At 45.7% G+C, this 16,176-nt stretch overlaps 1 protein-coding gene across 1 annotated transcript in view; it reads right to left on the bottom strand.

The window, feature by feature from the left end:
- tuft1b (tuftelin 1b) overlaps positions 1-16,176 on the bottom strand; it is a 63,122-nt gene that overhangs the window by 20,150 nt on the left and 26,796 nt on the right.

The following is a 16,176-nucleotide window of genomic DNA, read 5'->3' as shown; positions in this document are numbered from 1 at the left end:
AGACATCCTGGATGAAAACTGCTCCTGAGCGCTCATGACCTCAGACTAGAGCAACGGTTCATGTTTCAGCAGGTCAGTGATCCTAAGCACACAGCCAAGATATCAAAGGAGTGGCTTCAGGACAACTCTGAATGTCCTTGAGAGGCCCAGCCAGAGCCCAGACCTGAATCTGACTGAACATCTCTGGAGAGATCTGAAAATGGCTGTGCACTGATGCTACTCATCCTTCCTGATGGAGCTTGAGAGGTGCGACAAAGAGGAATGGGCACAACTGCCCAAAGATAAGTGCGCCAAGCTTGTGACATCATATTCAAGAAGACTTGAGGCTGTAATTACTGCCAAAAGTATTGAGCAAGTACTGAATACTAAGGGTGTGAATACTTATGTACATGTGAATCCTTAGGTTTTATTTTTAGTAAATGTGCAAAAAATTTGAAAACCTTTTTTGTCATTATGGGGTGTTGTGTATAGAATCATGAAGGAAAAAGAAATTTCATCCATTTTGGAATAAGGCTGTAACATAACAAAATGTGGAAAAAGTGAAGCGCTGTGAATTCTTTCCAGGTGCACTATATATATAGTGCAAGAGTAGAATTATGAATAAAATAAATAAATAAACTTACACTCTGCTGAGCAGGTAGAGATATGCACTGAATTAAAAAAGTATGTTTTCCAGGACTGGCCCTTGGTTTTCATTTAGAGAAGGTATTTTACAGGTGGCATAGGCAGGTGTGAGTTTTCTCACTGACTGACTTCTCACGCTTTTAAGGTCAACCAAAAGTCTTCATACCACAAATTATCTGTGAAAAGAAGGTTATAGAACAGAATGATGACACATTCTTTACATACCACATCCTGCTGTGGGCTAAAAATGAGACAGCTCTGCTTCAATAATAACTTCACATGCTGGTGTGTAACTTCACACCAAGCTACAATTCAGAATTCATTCTCCAGAACTGTTGCTTAAATACAATTATTCAGAAGAATAAAGACTGCCAACATAAAATAATCCCAAATGTACTTTATGACGCAGACACGGACTCATAATATTTTAAATGTGTCCCACGCTTGAGTCCAGACAAACACACCAAGCAGCCACTCCCTGCTTTTTTTCTGGGGAAAACCCACATCCTCAACCCATCATTTCACAGCAGAACTAACTCACCTGTTAGTGTCAGTGGCTTGTTGGTACACACACACATTCTGTCCTCAGACCAGAACGAGAAACACAATTCTCTCCTGCAGTCTGATGCATTTTTGCTGACATTAGAGCAGAGACAGATCATTCTGAAGGTCACAGGTCCTGGCCAGATATTAAACTGAATTAAAATGACTGTAAACTTGTTTTACTAATTTACAAACCACACAGACTTTGGAGATTTGTTTGCTCCATTGATCGTGCATAAAAGACTATAATGTAGATTGTTATTGAAAATAAGTCAATAAAATCAGCTGCTGCAGTATTTTTATTTATTTATTTTCTTAATTATTTATTTTTAGATCAGCCAGTTCTTGTTCACGCAGCTACATCACAAGTTATATTTCTTTATGTTGACATTTCTGGATACACCGAACAAATACGCTTAATGTACTTCTAACTGCAATATAAGAGTAAATTTTAAAATTCACAAAAACGGCTGTCCATTCTATCACAGGAAAAAGTCCAATGGAGCACAAGTTTCACTACAAAAGAAAGGCACCTGAGGCACTCTGACGCAGGAAAATATAAAAATCCCTTAATTCATGGATATAACAGTTAAAAAGCCAGCGCACTTTGACTCAACAGTCTTCATCATGACTATAAAAATAAAATTTGTTGTGGCTGCCTGTTCTGTCCTGCTGCTGCTCCTCTCGTCCTCCCTCTCCTGCACAGGTGGTGCGCCGCAGGCTGATCGACACACCTGATTCCCATCTCATCAGCATCAGCATTCCATCTCATTCCATCTTCACCAGAACTCTGCAAACCTCCACTGTAAGACTGGTCACTTTTTTTTTTTTTTTGCTTCTACTTGCAAACCTTTTCTCTCAGTGTTTCCACACACCAGCCTGACAGAGCCGCAGCGATCACTGAAACAACCTGGTCACTATCAGACTCATCTGCAGCCTGTTACGGAGCTCCCACGCTCCACATCAGTTAAGTTACGTGTTTTGCTCTCTTTTTGCTCATATGAGCCGCTGCTCACTGAACACTGCCTGGAATAATCATACGAATGGAATTGTGAACTTTTTCTGATAAGAACTACTAGAAGAAACTGAACCGAATCATTCTGTCTAACTGCCTGCATGTCTGGACCAGCTGTGATAGTTAATACTGATTGACTGTGTGAACCGCTTCTGGAAGTGACTGACTCAGCACTCGCACATCTGTGTCTCTTTCCCAGCCTCGTCGACAGCTTGTGGTGGCCACCTGGCTCCGAACCACCACTCCAGAACCAAAGTTGCTGGGACTGCAGATCCCCTGGTTCCACTGCCGTGCGGGCCCGTCTCCACTCGGCTAGACTACGACCCTGCATATCATTTTTCCCTCTGTATATTAATCCATTGTAAATAAATCCATTTTCTGCTCCCTGCTTTTGGGTTCGTCCTCCACGCTAGTCCGAAGCTTAACTAATTTTTTTTTAAACAATTTACATTTCAAAATGTAAATAAGAAATTAATCAGTTTAAAATGATGGTAATTTGACATAATAATTTCCAAAATTTGTATGAATTTTTAGAATATAACAAATTCTATTTGAAATGTTTAACAGTATTTTTTTTTTTTTTTTACTGCTGTCACTATTATTTAAAATATGTAAATATAGTAGATTACGGAAATAAATAACTATATTCATTTGCATGCCTTAACTATATCATTTTGTTTCACATTTTAAAAACTTAGTCTAATGGGAACTTTATTTGAAAAATAAAATTACATATATAGGTATGAAGTTAATATATTACATCTTGCCTGACATGAAAACACAACAATGACATTGTTTGTGAGAGCAATTGTGTCTCAAAATGCAGCGGTAAGTGTCCACCAATTGCCACTGACAATTTAACAGTTTCCAAATTTGCATTTCCCCATCGTGGGACTATTAAGGGATTATCTTATTTATCTTTTGTCTAAATAAAATAGATAATCCCTTAATAGTCCCACGATGGGGAAATGCAAATAAGGGATTATCTTATCTTATTTTATCTTTTGTCTAGGGGTGGTGGCCAATTGGTTAATGCGCTTGGTTTCAGTTCAGAAAGCTCCGGGTTCAAATCCCACCCCTGCCACATTTCTCCATGTAATGTGGAGTTGCGTCAGGAGGGCATCCGGCGTAAAACTGTGCAATTCAACAATGCAGATCCACCTTGGATTTGCTGTGGCGACCCGAGTGCAACAAGGGAGCAGCCGAAGGGACTTACTTTACTTATTTTATCTTTTGTCTGTTAAATGCAAATTGATGTGAGATGAGTTGGACTTAAAAAAAAATGGGGCTGCTCCTGGCCCCCGCCTGTTGTCCATTATAACATACGCTGGTTGGGGCACAAAAGGAACATTAATATTGGGTGATTTTAGTCAATTACAAAAACTTCTTTTTTTTTTTTTTTTGACTTCAAGAATAAAGTCGTCATTTTATGAGAAAAAAGCCGTAATATTACAAGAAAGTCGAAATATTATGACTTTATTCTCATAAAATTGACTCTAGTCTGTAAAATGATACTTTATTGTCGTGAATATTACGACTTTATTCTCGAAGTCACAAAAAAAAAAATATGTGGCCCTAAACGCCGTCGTAAGTACTCAATTATAAAGCATTTAAGATTTTATTTTAAACTGTACAATGTGAATTTTTTATTTGAATATGTGATTAGCTTGTAAATAAAAGGCTGAAAACTTTGAATATAAAGTAAAAGATTACTTAAAAAAAGATTAATCTCTGTCAAGCTCAGACATTAACATACATATAAAATATTGCATTTGATAAAACATGTTTCCTGAAATTGTGCCTCTTGTTCCATTTGATTTCCCTGGGGGGGGTCTCAGTCAGTTTTCATCTTATTTGTGTGAACATTTAATACTGTAACACAAAAATGAATGTGCCTGTAAGAACGATCAGTGTGTGTGAGCAAGTCAACCATAAATCATGAGGGACCAGAGAAGGCCGACACAGAACACAGCCTGTGGGTGACGTTAGATCATCCTTCAACAACCATTAATTTGTTGTCATGCCAAGTGCAGCTTAAATGTTTCTGCTGTAATTGCAGATGTTTGTTTACAATTGTGTAAACCATCAGATCAGTGAGGGGTGGGTCCAGATATTACTCTGTGATCTGACAGCAGCAGCTTGAGGGCATTTCAGAGATGATTGTGGGACAGAAACGCCCTTGGAGGTACTTGCACACAGAAACAGAATGTTCTCCACCTTCAGTGTCGGCACTCTTATGGTAGAGACGAGTGACATTCCAGGCGTTCACATGGTTTCATACAGAATGCAGTAGTTACAAACATGCAGAGGCTTCATAAAATAAATGGTAAAAGGACTGCATTTTATGTTAGGGAGGGGTGTTATTTCACAAAATTTGGAATCTATAAATGTTGCATGGAATATGGAAATATACACGGAATAAACCATAGCAGGATAAATTTTGGGCCAAAATTCAAAAATCGCCAAAAATATCGACAAAAATGTCTTATCTTGAGAACCGCTGCACCTAGAGACTTGAAATTTGGCTCAAAATGTTGCTTGACCCGAAGTTTATATTCAACTTCTATAGTAACAATAAGTCTATTGTTGTGTGGGCCGCTGAAGAGGAGGTACTGCTGGCTCACCACCACCAGATGGCGCCCTGCTTGAAGTGCGGGCTTCAAGCAGGAGAGGGCGTTATAGCAACCGGGAGTGACAGCTGTCACTCGTCATCACCACCACCTTAAAGGCCGGACTGCAACTCCACCTCCCCGCCGAGAAATGAGCTACCTTGGAGGTAATATTCTCTGCTGTATTTAACGCTGACTAATAGTCTGAACTTCTTTGCAGCTGTTTTCCTGTAAGTGTTTCCTTATCTGTGGGATTGGCGTTTGGTGTGATCAGCGACGGCTTCGCTTCACACCCCAACCAGATAAGTGGTTAGACAGGAGCTGCACTAGTGTGTGACTGGAGGTGGAGGTGCTCCTCCCAAAAGAACACAGACTGTGACCCAGGACTTGGCGGCTCCGGTGTTCTTCAGGTCCGTTGGCGGTGAGGGCCGTGTGGGATCCGGCTCGGTTCTGGACGGGCGTCTCCTATCCTCAAGCCTGCCCACACGTCACCCAACGGTAATTGACTGTAGTTCCAAACTTGTTGTTGTCTGTATTCCGTTGTGCACAATTTACAACATTAAATTGTTACTGTTTGGCTTATCCATTGCCCGTTCTTGTACGCCCCCTGTTGTGGGTCCGTGTTCCTACACTTTCACAACATCTATCTGGTGTTTTTTTAAGAGTAATTGACAAAAAACCTAATTTCAGTACATATGTTATGATCAGTTGTAACAAACAAAATCTATGTAGTTTTTATTTCAGGAACATCAGTAGAGTATAATCATCACATGTAAAGAATGACATGGCCACAATCAACTAATTATAAGAAACAGTGGTTTTCTACACATATACGACACACGCGTTACAATGGGGTCCCCATTGTACAATACATGGTTTCACAACTGATTTAGAATTGCAAGAGTTTAATGTCTGAATAATTTTCTAAATCAGCTGTTTAATGTGCAGTTTTCAAACATTTCATTTATTATTTTTCAGTGCCTCAGTTTTTTGAAACAGTAGTCCTTATCTGAAGTAAATGGTTTCAAATAGCTAAAGTCAGATATAATTTTACATCACTGTGAATCTTGGCAGGGCTTCTTTGTGGCTTTCACATTGATTTCATTGGGTTGCTTGGGGTGCCCTGTGGGATATCTTGAGAACTTGCAGTATCCCCAATAAGTTGCTGGACATCATAGCCAGCCTGAGCACAGGCTGTGCAGAGTTGAGGTGAAGTTCTTGGACTTCTTCCCAGTGAATACTGGTGTTCATCAGGGGAGTGTTCTGGCTCCTATGTTGTGAAAGTGTAGGAACACGGACCCACAACAGGGGGCGCAATGAACGGACAATGGAGAAGGTAAATAACAAGATTTACTTCTGTGAAACAAGCACAATTAATATAACAAACACAATTTGGGGTCGAATCCGCTGGTGTCGTGTGGGCAGGCTCGAAGGTAGGAGACGTCCGTCTCAGTCGAACCGGAACCACCCAGATCTCCTCTGCCACCGAACCCTGGAAATACTGGAACCGCCAAGTCCCGAATTCCCAGGTGGCCACTGCCTCCGCTCGTCGGATCCGGTACTGCTGGCAGGAGAGAGCAACAACACACAGGCGTGGATGACCGCACCCAGTAACGGAGAGGGGAGAAGCCGCCTCCACCTCTTGTCAAAGAACAGCAGGAAGGTGAGTACTTATCCAAACAATGAAGCTATCTGTAGTCACCAGTCCTGAAAAGGTTTAACGGGTTTAGCTGGTTATGCGATATATAAATGCAGAGAATACTACCTTAGTCTTAGGCGATATCTCGGCACTGAGGTGGAGACGCTGTCCTCCTGATATACCTCTGTGCTGAGTGGAACAGCTGTGTCTGGTGATGGGTGACAGCTGTCACCCAGGCTACTCCCATGATGCGGCAGCGCCCTCTGGTGCCTGGAGCCCGCACTCCAGGCAGGGCGCCCTCTGGTGGTGGTGGGCCAGCAGTACCTCCTCTTCAGCGGCCCACACAACAGGACCCCCCCCTCAACGGGCGCCTCCTGGCGCACGACCGGGCTTGTCCGGATGGCGACGGTAGAAGTCGGCCAGGAGGGCCGGGTCCAGGATGAAACCCTTCTTCACCCAGGAGCGCTCCTCGGGTCCGTACCCCTCCCAGTCCACCAGATACTGAAACCCCGGCCATCCGACGGACATCAAGGAGCCGGCGGACAGTCCAAGCCGGCGCTCCATCAATGATCCGGGCAGGAGGCGGCGCCGGACCCGGGGTGCAGAGGGGTGAGGTGTGAAGGGGCTTAATCCGGGAAACATGAAAAACTGGATGTATCCGCAGTGAGGCCGGAAGCTGGAGCCTCACTGCGGCGGGGTTGACGACCTTGAGGATCTTATACGGTCCGATGTACCGTTCCTGGAGTTTTGGTGAGTCGACCTGTAGAGGAATGTCCTTGGTGGACAACCAGACCTCCTGCCCAGGACGATACTTGGGGGCCGGGGCTCGCCGCCGGTCTGCATGTTTCTTCGCCCTCGTCCGGGCCTGCAACAAGGCAGAGCGGGCGGCACGCCACACCCGACGGCACTTCCGTAGGTGGGCCTGGACCGAGGGCACACCGACCTCTCCCTCAACCACCGGAAACAAGGGGGGCTGATACCCCAAGCACACCTCAAACGGGGAGAGGCCGGTGGCTGATGACACTTGGCTGTTGTGGGCGTACTCGATCCAGGCCAGGTGGGTACTCCAGGCCGTCGGGTGCGCGGCTGTCACACAGCGAAGTGTCTGCTCCAGTTCTTGATTCGCCCCGCTCTGCCTGCCCGTTGGTCTGGGGGTGGTACCCAGACGAGAGGCTGACCGTGGCCCCCAGTTCCCGGCAGAAGCTCCTCCAGACGTGTGAGGTGAACTGGGGACCGCGATCGGAGACGATGTCTGATGGTATGCCATGCAGACGGACGACGTGGTGGACCAGGAGGTCCGCTGTCTCCTGGGCCGTAGGGAGCTTCGGGAGGGCCACGAAGTGGGCCGCCTTGGAGAAACGGTCCACTATCGTGAAGATGACGGTGTTTCCCTGGGACGGCGGAAGACCCGTGACGAAGTCCAGGCCGATGTGGGACCAGGGGCGATGAGGCACGGGCAGTGGCTGTAGCTGCCCTGAGTCTTCCTGTGGTCGGCCTTGCCCCTGGCGCAGGTGGTACAGGCCTGGACGTAGTCCCGGACGTCGGCCTCCAGGGATGCCCACCAGAAGCGTTGCCGGACGACTGCCACGGTCCTTCGCACCCCTGGGTGACAGGAGAGCTTAGAACCGTGACAGAAGTCCAGGACTGCAGCCCTAGCCTCTGGTGGGACGTATAGTCTGTTTTTTGGTCCGTTTCCGGGGTCCGGGACACGGGTCAGGGCCTCCCGGACGGTCTTCTCCACGTCCCAGGTGAGGGCGGCCACGATAGCTGACTCCGGGATGATGGGATCCGGGGGATCCGACGGTTCCGTTTTGACCTCATCTTCGTGCACCCGGGACAATGCATCCGATCTCTGATTCTTGGTCCCGGGACGGTAGGTAATCCGGAAGTCAAAACGGCCAAAGAACAGTGACCAGCGGGCTTGCCTGGGGTTCAGCCGCTTGGCGGTCCTGATATACTCCAGGTTCCGATGGTCAGTGAAAACCGTGAATGGCACGGCTGTTCCCTCCAACAGATGTCTCCACTCTTCGAGGGCCTCTTTCACAGCAAGGAGTTCCCGATTGCCGACGTCATAGTTCCGTTCAGCGGGGGTCAACCTGCGAGAAAAATAGGCACACGGGTGAAGGACCTTATCGGTCTTCCCGCTCTGGGAGAGCACCGCTCCTATCCCTGAGTCCGAGGCATCCACTTCAACCACTAACTGGCGGCTAGGATCGGGCTGCACCAGAACTGGTGCAGATGAGAAGCGCCGTTTCAACTCCTTGAACGCGGCCTCGCACCGATCCGACCAGGTGAAGGGAACTTTGGAGAGGTCAGGGCTGTCAGGGGGCTAACTACCTGACTATAGCCCTTGATGAACCTCCTGTAGAAATTAGCAAAACCGAGGAACTGTTGCAGCTTCCTACGGCTTGTAGGTTGGGGCCAATCTCTCACCGCCGCAACCTTGGCCGGATCCGGGGCGACGGACTTAGAGGCGATTATAAACCCCAGGAAGGACAAAGAAGTGCGGTGGAACTCACACTTCTCGCCCTTCACAAACAGGCGGTTCTCCAACAACCGCTGCAGAACCTGACGGACATGCCGGACATGAGTCTCAGGATCCGGGGAAAAGATGAGTATATCGTCCAGATACACGAAGACGAACTGGTGCAGGAAGTCCCGCAGGACATCGTTTACCAACGCTTGGAAGGTCGCGGGAGCGTTAGTGAGACCGAACGGCATGACCAGGTACTCAAAATGACCCAACGGGGTGTTAAATGCCGTCTTCCATTCGTCTCCCTTCCGGATCCGAACCAAATGATACGCATTCCTAAGATCAAGTTTGGTGAAGATATTGGCTCCATGCAAGGGGGTGAACACCGAATCCAACAGGGGCAACGGGTATCGATTGCGAACCGTGATTTCGTTCAACCCCCTATAGTCAATGCATGGACGAAGCCCGCCATCCTTTTTACCCACAAAAAAGAAACCAGCACCCATCGGAGAGGTGGAATTCCGGATCAACCCGGCAGCTAATGAGTCCCGGATGTAGGTCTCCATTGATTCACGCTCCGGTCGTGAGAGGTTGTACAGCCTACTGGACGGAAACTCACTGCCTGGAACCAAATCAATGGCACAATCGTACGGGCGGTGGGGAGGAAGCGTGAGAGCCAGATCCTTGCTGAACACGTCAGCGAGGTCATGGTACTCCGCTGGCACCGCCTTCAGATTGGGCGGGACTCGGACCTCCTCCTTAGCTTGGGAGCCGGGAGGAACCGAGGAACCTAGACACTCCCGATGGCAGGTTTCGCTCCACTGAACCACTACCCCGGACGGCCAATCGATCCGGGGATTGTGCTTTAGCATCCATGGAAACCCCAAAACCACACGGGAGGTGGCCTGAGTCACGAAGAACTCGATCACCTCCCGGTGGTTACCTGACACCACCAGAGTTACTGGAGGTGTCTTATGTGTGATTGGTGGGAGTAGGGAGCCATCTAGCGCCCGAACCTGCACAGGCGAGGTAAGAGCCACCAGAGGGAGCCCTATCTCCCTGGCCCATCTACTGTCAAGCAGATTCCCCTCAGAGCCCGTGTCCACCAGTGCTGGGGCCTTCAGGGTTGAATCCTCATAAAGGATCGTGACTGGGAGTCGTGTAGCAATGTGGGTGTGTCCCACGTGAATGTTTCGGCCCACCCCTGGCCCAGTCTCTAGGGGCGGGCGTTGGAGTTTAACCGCTTGGGGCAGTCGTTTGCGAGATGCTCACTCGAGCCACAAACATAACAAGCTCCGTGGGCCCGCCTCCTTTGTGCTCCAGGTGCCCTAAATGTTGCCCTGCTCGTGTCCATAGCTTCGTCAGCAGGGGGAGCCATAGGCGCACGGAGCGCAGAGACAGAGGAGCGTGGGGAGGGCGGAGCTCGATCGGACCCGGAAGGGAGAGGGACGACGCGTGCCTGGCCACGCCCTTCGCCTCGTTCCCGACGGCGTTCTTCTAACCGGTTGTCGAGTCGTATGACTAGATCGATGAGCCCATCTAAATCCCGCGGTTCGTCCTTAGCCACCAGGTGCTCTTTTAGGACCAGAGACAGTCCGTTTACAAAGGCAGCGCGGAGGGCAGTGCTATTCCAGCCGGATCTCGCCGCCGCGATGCGGAAGGCGACTGCATAGGCAGCTGCGCTCCGACGCCCCTGTCGTATGGACAGTAGTGCGGTTGAAGCAGACTCTCCTCTGTTGGGATGATCGAACACCGTTCTGAGCTCCCGTACAAACCCATCGTATGTATGAAGGAGCCGTGAGTTCTGCTCCCAGAGCGCTGTAGCCCAAGCGCGTGCCTCCCCGCGAAGCAGATTTATCACATAAGCTACTTTGCTAGCATCAGTCGCGTACATCACGGGACGCTGAGCGAAGACGAGCGAACACTGCATAAGAAAGTCCGCGCACGTCTCCACACAGCCTCCGTACGGTTCTGGAGGGCTTATGTATGCTTCAGGGGACGGAGGGAGGGACCGTTGAACGACCAGTGGAACGTCACTTTCACGCGCAGGGTCCTCGGGAGGGAGAGCCGCAGCGGCGCCCGAAGGGCGTGCCTCCACTTGTGCGGCGAGAGCCTCCACCCTGCGGTTTAGGAGAACGTGCTGCTCGGTCATTAAATCGATCCGAGAGGTGAAAGCGGTGAGGATCCGCTGCAACTCACCGATTACCCCTCCCGAAGCCTCCGCCGCGCCTTGGTCTTCCATTGGCCGTTCAACAGCCGGTTGACGCCCCTCGGGATCCATGACGCTGGCCGAGATATCCTGTTGTGAAAGTGTAGGAACACGGACCCACAACAGGGGGCGCAATGAACGGACAATGGAGAAGGTAAATAACAAGATTTACTTCTGTGAAACAAGCACAATTATATAACAAACACAATTTGGGGTCGAATCCGCTGGTGTCGTGTGGGCAGGCTCGAAGGTAGGAGACGTCCGTCTCAGTCGAACCGGAACCACCCAGATCTCCTCTGCCACCGAACCCTGGAAATACTGGAACCGCAAGTCCCGAATTCCCAGGTGGCCACTGCCTCCGCTCGTCGGATCCGGTACTGCTGGCAGGAGAGAGCAACAACACACAGGCGTGGATGACCGCACCCAGTAACGGAGAGGGGAGAAGCCGCCTCCACCTCTTGTCAAAGAACAGCAGGAAGGTGAGTACTTATCCAAACAATGAGCTATCTGTAGTCACCAGTCCTGAAAAGGTTTAACGGGTTTAGGCTGGTTATGCGATATATAAATGCAGAGAATACTACCTTAGTCTTAGGCGATATCTCGGCACTGAGGTGGAGACGCCGTCCTCCTGATATACCTCTGTGCTGAGTGGAACAGCTGTGTCTGGTGATGGGTGACAGCTGTCACCCAGGCTACTCCCATGATGCGGCAGCGCCCTCTGGTGCCTGGAGCCCGCACTCCAGGCAGGGCGCCCTCTGGTGGTGGTGGGCCAGCAGTACCTCCTCTTCAGCGGCCCACACAACATCCTACTCTGTTCAGTGCTTGCTGGGTGGGTAAGGGCGGGACTGGGTGTTGGGTAAGGTTGTAGAGTCCAGTGATTTGATTGCCTTTGTTGGTGAGGAAAGGTTTGTTGACCTTGCCTTCATGGACAATCTTGTGTTCTTTGCAGAGTCAATGGACACCCTGATTGCATCATTTGAGAAGATGAACTGAAATGTCTGGGTTTACATTTTCCTGGATTAAGACTAAGATCCAAGTTTTCAATGACTTTCTGGACTTGACCATCAGATGGGTATGCAGTGAAAGTGTCATTTATCTCTGCAGTGGCATTCAAGTCTCTGGGACCCTAGCCTTTGAGATGAAGAGATGCCTCAGAAAAGGTTATGGGTTAATGAGATCCTTGGACAGAGGTGTGTGGTGATATCTTTGCAGGAGAATGAAAGGTCCAAGTCTTTAGGGTGCTGGGCGCTCCAAGTTGTCTGTGTGGTTGTGGAGTAACCTAAGATTATATACGTACGATCAACACTCTCATATGCTGCGGGAATTAACTGAAACTCTGAGTAGTGATCCACTAACTTTACTATGCAGCCCCCCTCAAGGACTGAATTAAAAAAAAAAAATCCTACTGGTAACATCAAAAGTCTTATATCTTATATCTCGTGCCAACTGTTTCACAACAGAGTCAAAAGGCAAGCAACAGCCAATTATACAACAAAGAAAGCCAACTGTTCAGCTCCATGCAATTTAATAATAATGATAATGTTTTACAACAGCAGCAACAATAATAATGAATACCAAACCAAAACACCAGTCACTACCATAGTGATGAGAAATCAATGTAAACACAACAAATTTAAAAATTCAAACATCAACAATTTGATTTCACTTTATATAGGCTTTGAAAGATCACGTTAAAACTACTTGATGGATTCTCACCAAATTTGCACCACAGATAGATATTATGGCATGGAAGACTCCAGTGAAATTTGCAGGTGATCCGGATCTAGATTCTGGATCAAAATGTCACTTTATATATGGTTTGAAGGATTACGTCAAAACTACAGGCATGGAAGTTTCCACTGAAGTTTGGAGGTGATCTAGATTCAGATTAGCAGATATCAAAAATCTGGAATTGCTGTTGTTATTATTAATATGCATATGTCGCAGACATGAATGAGTGAAGCTCGTCAGCATCTCACCATGTCACTTAGGTTCTTCAGACTTTATTTTGAGTAAATGCTTCAGGGAAGCATTAGCATGGCAAAAACCTTTCAGTTCCTCCTACCCCCCCCCCCCCCGCCTTTTTAAGCATTTTTCTTTATTTGCCTCTCACATACTTGGAAAAGCTCCTCGCCATCTAACCATGTCCTTTAGGTCCTTCATACTTTTTTCAGTAGAATGGTTCTTGGGAGCATGAGCATGACTAAAACTTTTTAGCTTTTGGGGGGGCTTCTGGCACAGTCTTCAAGCATACGCTAAAGATAATTTTTGGCTATAGAGGCATCACAGAGGCAGCCATTTTTGAAGATGGCCGCCACGCGTTGTTTTAATATGCATATGTCACGGACATGAATGAGCGAAGCTCGTCAGCATCTCACCATGTAATTTAGGTTCTTCAGACTTTATTTTGAGTAAATGCTTCAGGGGAGCATTAGTATGGCAAAAAAACCTTTCAGCTTCTGGGGGAGCTCCGCCCCCCTAGTCCCCCCCCCCCCACCTTTTTAAGCATTTCCCTTATTTTGCCTTCAGCTTCTGGAGGGGCTCAGCCCCCCATACTCCCCACCTTTTTAAGTATTTTTCTTTTTTTGCTTTTCAGATGACCACCCCCCAATTACAGCCCTCTTAACCCTCTGCCACTTTAAGCATTTTTAAAAAAATGTAGATGTAAATTAATATTCAAAGTTTTCAGCTAGTTGACAGTAGGGCTGTACAATATGGCCAAATTATCCTATCTCAATATTGTCATATAAATTGTCATGTAACTTATATACATGCTGTCCATATTCTTGAGCCGCTTAGGTGGGTAGGGAGAGTTCCCATGGGATAAAAAAGCTTTTCAACCTACCATCCCTGGTTCTCAAGACCAGGCACCTAAGTGGCTCCACTCTCTCTCTTTTTTTAAAGATATTTCGGTGTACCTTAGTAAACACTAGTAGAATTCCACCTTAGATTTGGAATGTATAATAGAAGATATACTTTACTGAATTTTCATATCAATATGATATAAGATATGACTATGATTTGACACAAAGTGCAGCAACAGTGAAAATTAAACATTCTTAAATAAATCAATAATAATACCACACTCATTTTGCACTCATTATAAGGTCAGGATACTGTGCCCTCCAAAAGTATTGGAACACTTGCAATTTCACACATTTTAATTTGTTTATGCCATTTTAAATACAAGAAATACAAAATAAATAAATTAAAATAAAGAATAAAAAAATTCTAAAATCATCTTCCTCAAACTCAAACTGAAAGCAAATCTCTAAAACTTGATAAAACCTGTAAATAATAATCAGTTTTATTGCCAGTTTTCTTTAGACAAGTCAGGGAATGGAAACATGAACATTTCTGAATGTCTTGGACTTTATTTACAACAATTATGAAGAAATACAAAAGTTTCTTTCACCAAAACAACAAATCTAGGCTTTCATCTCAAGTGTACTTTCTGTCAAATTCCAGCTGAACTTTCAGGTCTTCTTTTTAAGAAAATCCTCCTCTACACCACTTCATCAGGAAGCTGGATTTTATATTTTGAATTAATTTATATCAAGTTGTAGAGATTTGTTTTCAGTTTGAGTTAAGGAAGATAATTTCAGAAAAAAATGTATTTGAAATGGAATAAACAAATTAAAATGTGTGAAATACCAAGTGTTCCAATACTTTTGAGGGTAATTGAGAAACACTGAGGAGCAGCATCTTAACATCTCATACATAGTGCAGCAGATAAGAGAATATTTAGAGTGAAATCCTGCAAATGGTGATACAAGCATCAAATTTGGCACAAATAATCCATAGACATTAACTCTTTAAAAAAACTGATTAGCCACTTGAATTTTCAATAGGCAGCCAGGTAGGGTCAATTGAAGAGTTACACAGGGGTCTAAATTAGGGAGGGCAACTTGTTCCATAAAAGGGCCAACAGGGTGCAGGTATAATAATAGTAATAATAATAATAATAATAATAGTAATATAATAATAATAATAATAATAAATCAGATAAAAGATAAGATTGCAGCCACTGACTCCACCAGGTGATTTCACTGATTAATATCACTTTGAGCAGATGGAATCAGTTAATCAGTGAAATCACCTGGTGGAGTCAGTGGCTGCAATCTTATCTTTTATCTGATTTATTATTATTATTATTATTATTATTATTATTATTATTATTATTATCATTATTGTTATTAATGATGCTGTTGTTGTGAACAAAAGGATGAATGATAATCTTGTATAGTTTATCTTGGATCATTGAAAACCTTTGGACCTGATTGCGTTGATTGTCATGGGTGTGTTTATTATTATTGTTATTATTATTATTATTATTAGTTTGTGGGGCCTGGGTTTGGTATGTTGGGATTGTTCAAGTTGTCCCACATGTTTGTTTTCTCTTTAGTTGTCCTTGTACTTTTGAAGATGATGTGCTGGTGTTTTGTTTGTAATGGGGGGGATAATGAAAATTTCAGCATTTTTGCAATAAATAAATAAATAATTCCTGTATTTAGTGTATAAAACATAAAATACATTTGCAAAACAATATTTGAATCTTTAAACAATATGATTGTCATTCTGATGTGCAAATCACAGTCACGACTGTGATGGAGGATACTTAACATCAGCTTAGTTAGGTTTTGAAGCACAAGAATCCATAAAGGTTTGGAAAACCTGATTTAAGAGGTTAACTGAAAATCACAGATGACAACGGGTTTTTCTATTTTTCTATTGATCAATTAATGGCCATTTTAAAAATCTGTGTTACTTGCGTTTATGGATTGTACCATTGTGAATAACATCAGAGATCAATATCACACAGACGAAATGAGTAGATCAAAGCAGAATAGAGAGAGTCAGAGTGGAAAGATGAGCATCTTTCATAATGGACCCGTCATTTTCAACGTGACTCATGTTTACTGATTTGGAGGTGACATCATTGTTGTGTGGGCCGCTGAAGAGGAGGTACTGCTGGCCCACCACCACCAGAGGGCGCCCTGCCTGGAGTGCGGGCTCCAGGCACCAGAGGGCGCTGCCACCTTATGGGAGCAGCCTGGGTGACAG

This window comes from Thalassophryne amazonica, chromosome 20, assembly GCF_902500255.1.
Source record: "Thalassophryne amazonica chromosome 20, fThaAma1.1, whole genome shotgun sequence".
Lineage (NCBI taxonomy): Eukaryota > Metazoa > Chordata > Actinopteri > Batrachoidiformes > Batrachoididae > Thalassophryne > Thalassophryne amazonica.
Note: the sequence above shows the minus strand (reverse complement) of the source record. Positions and strands in the feature narration are given on the sequence as shown.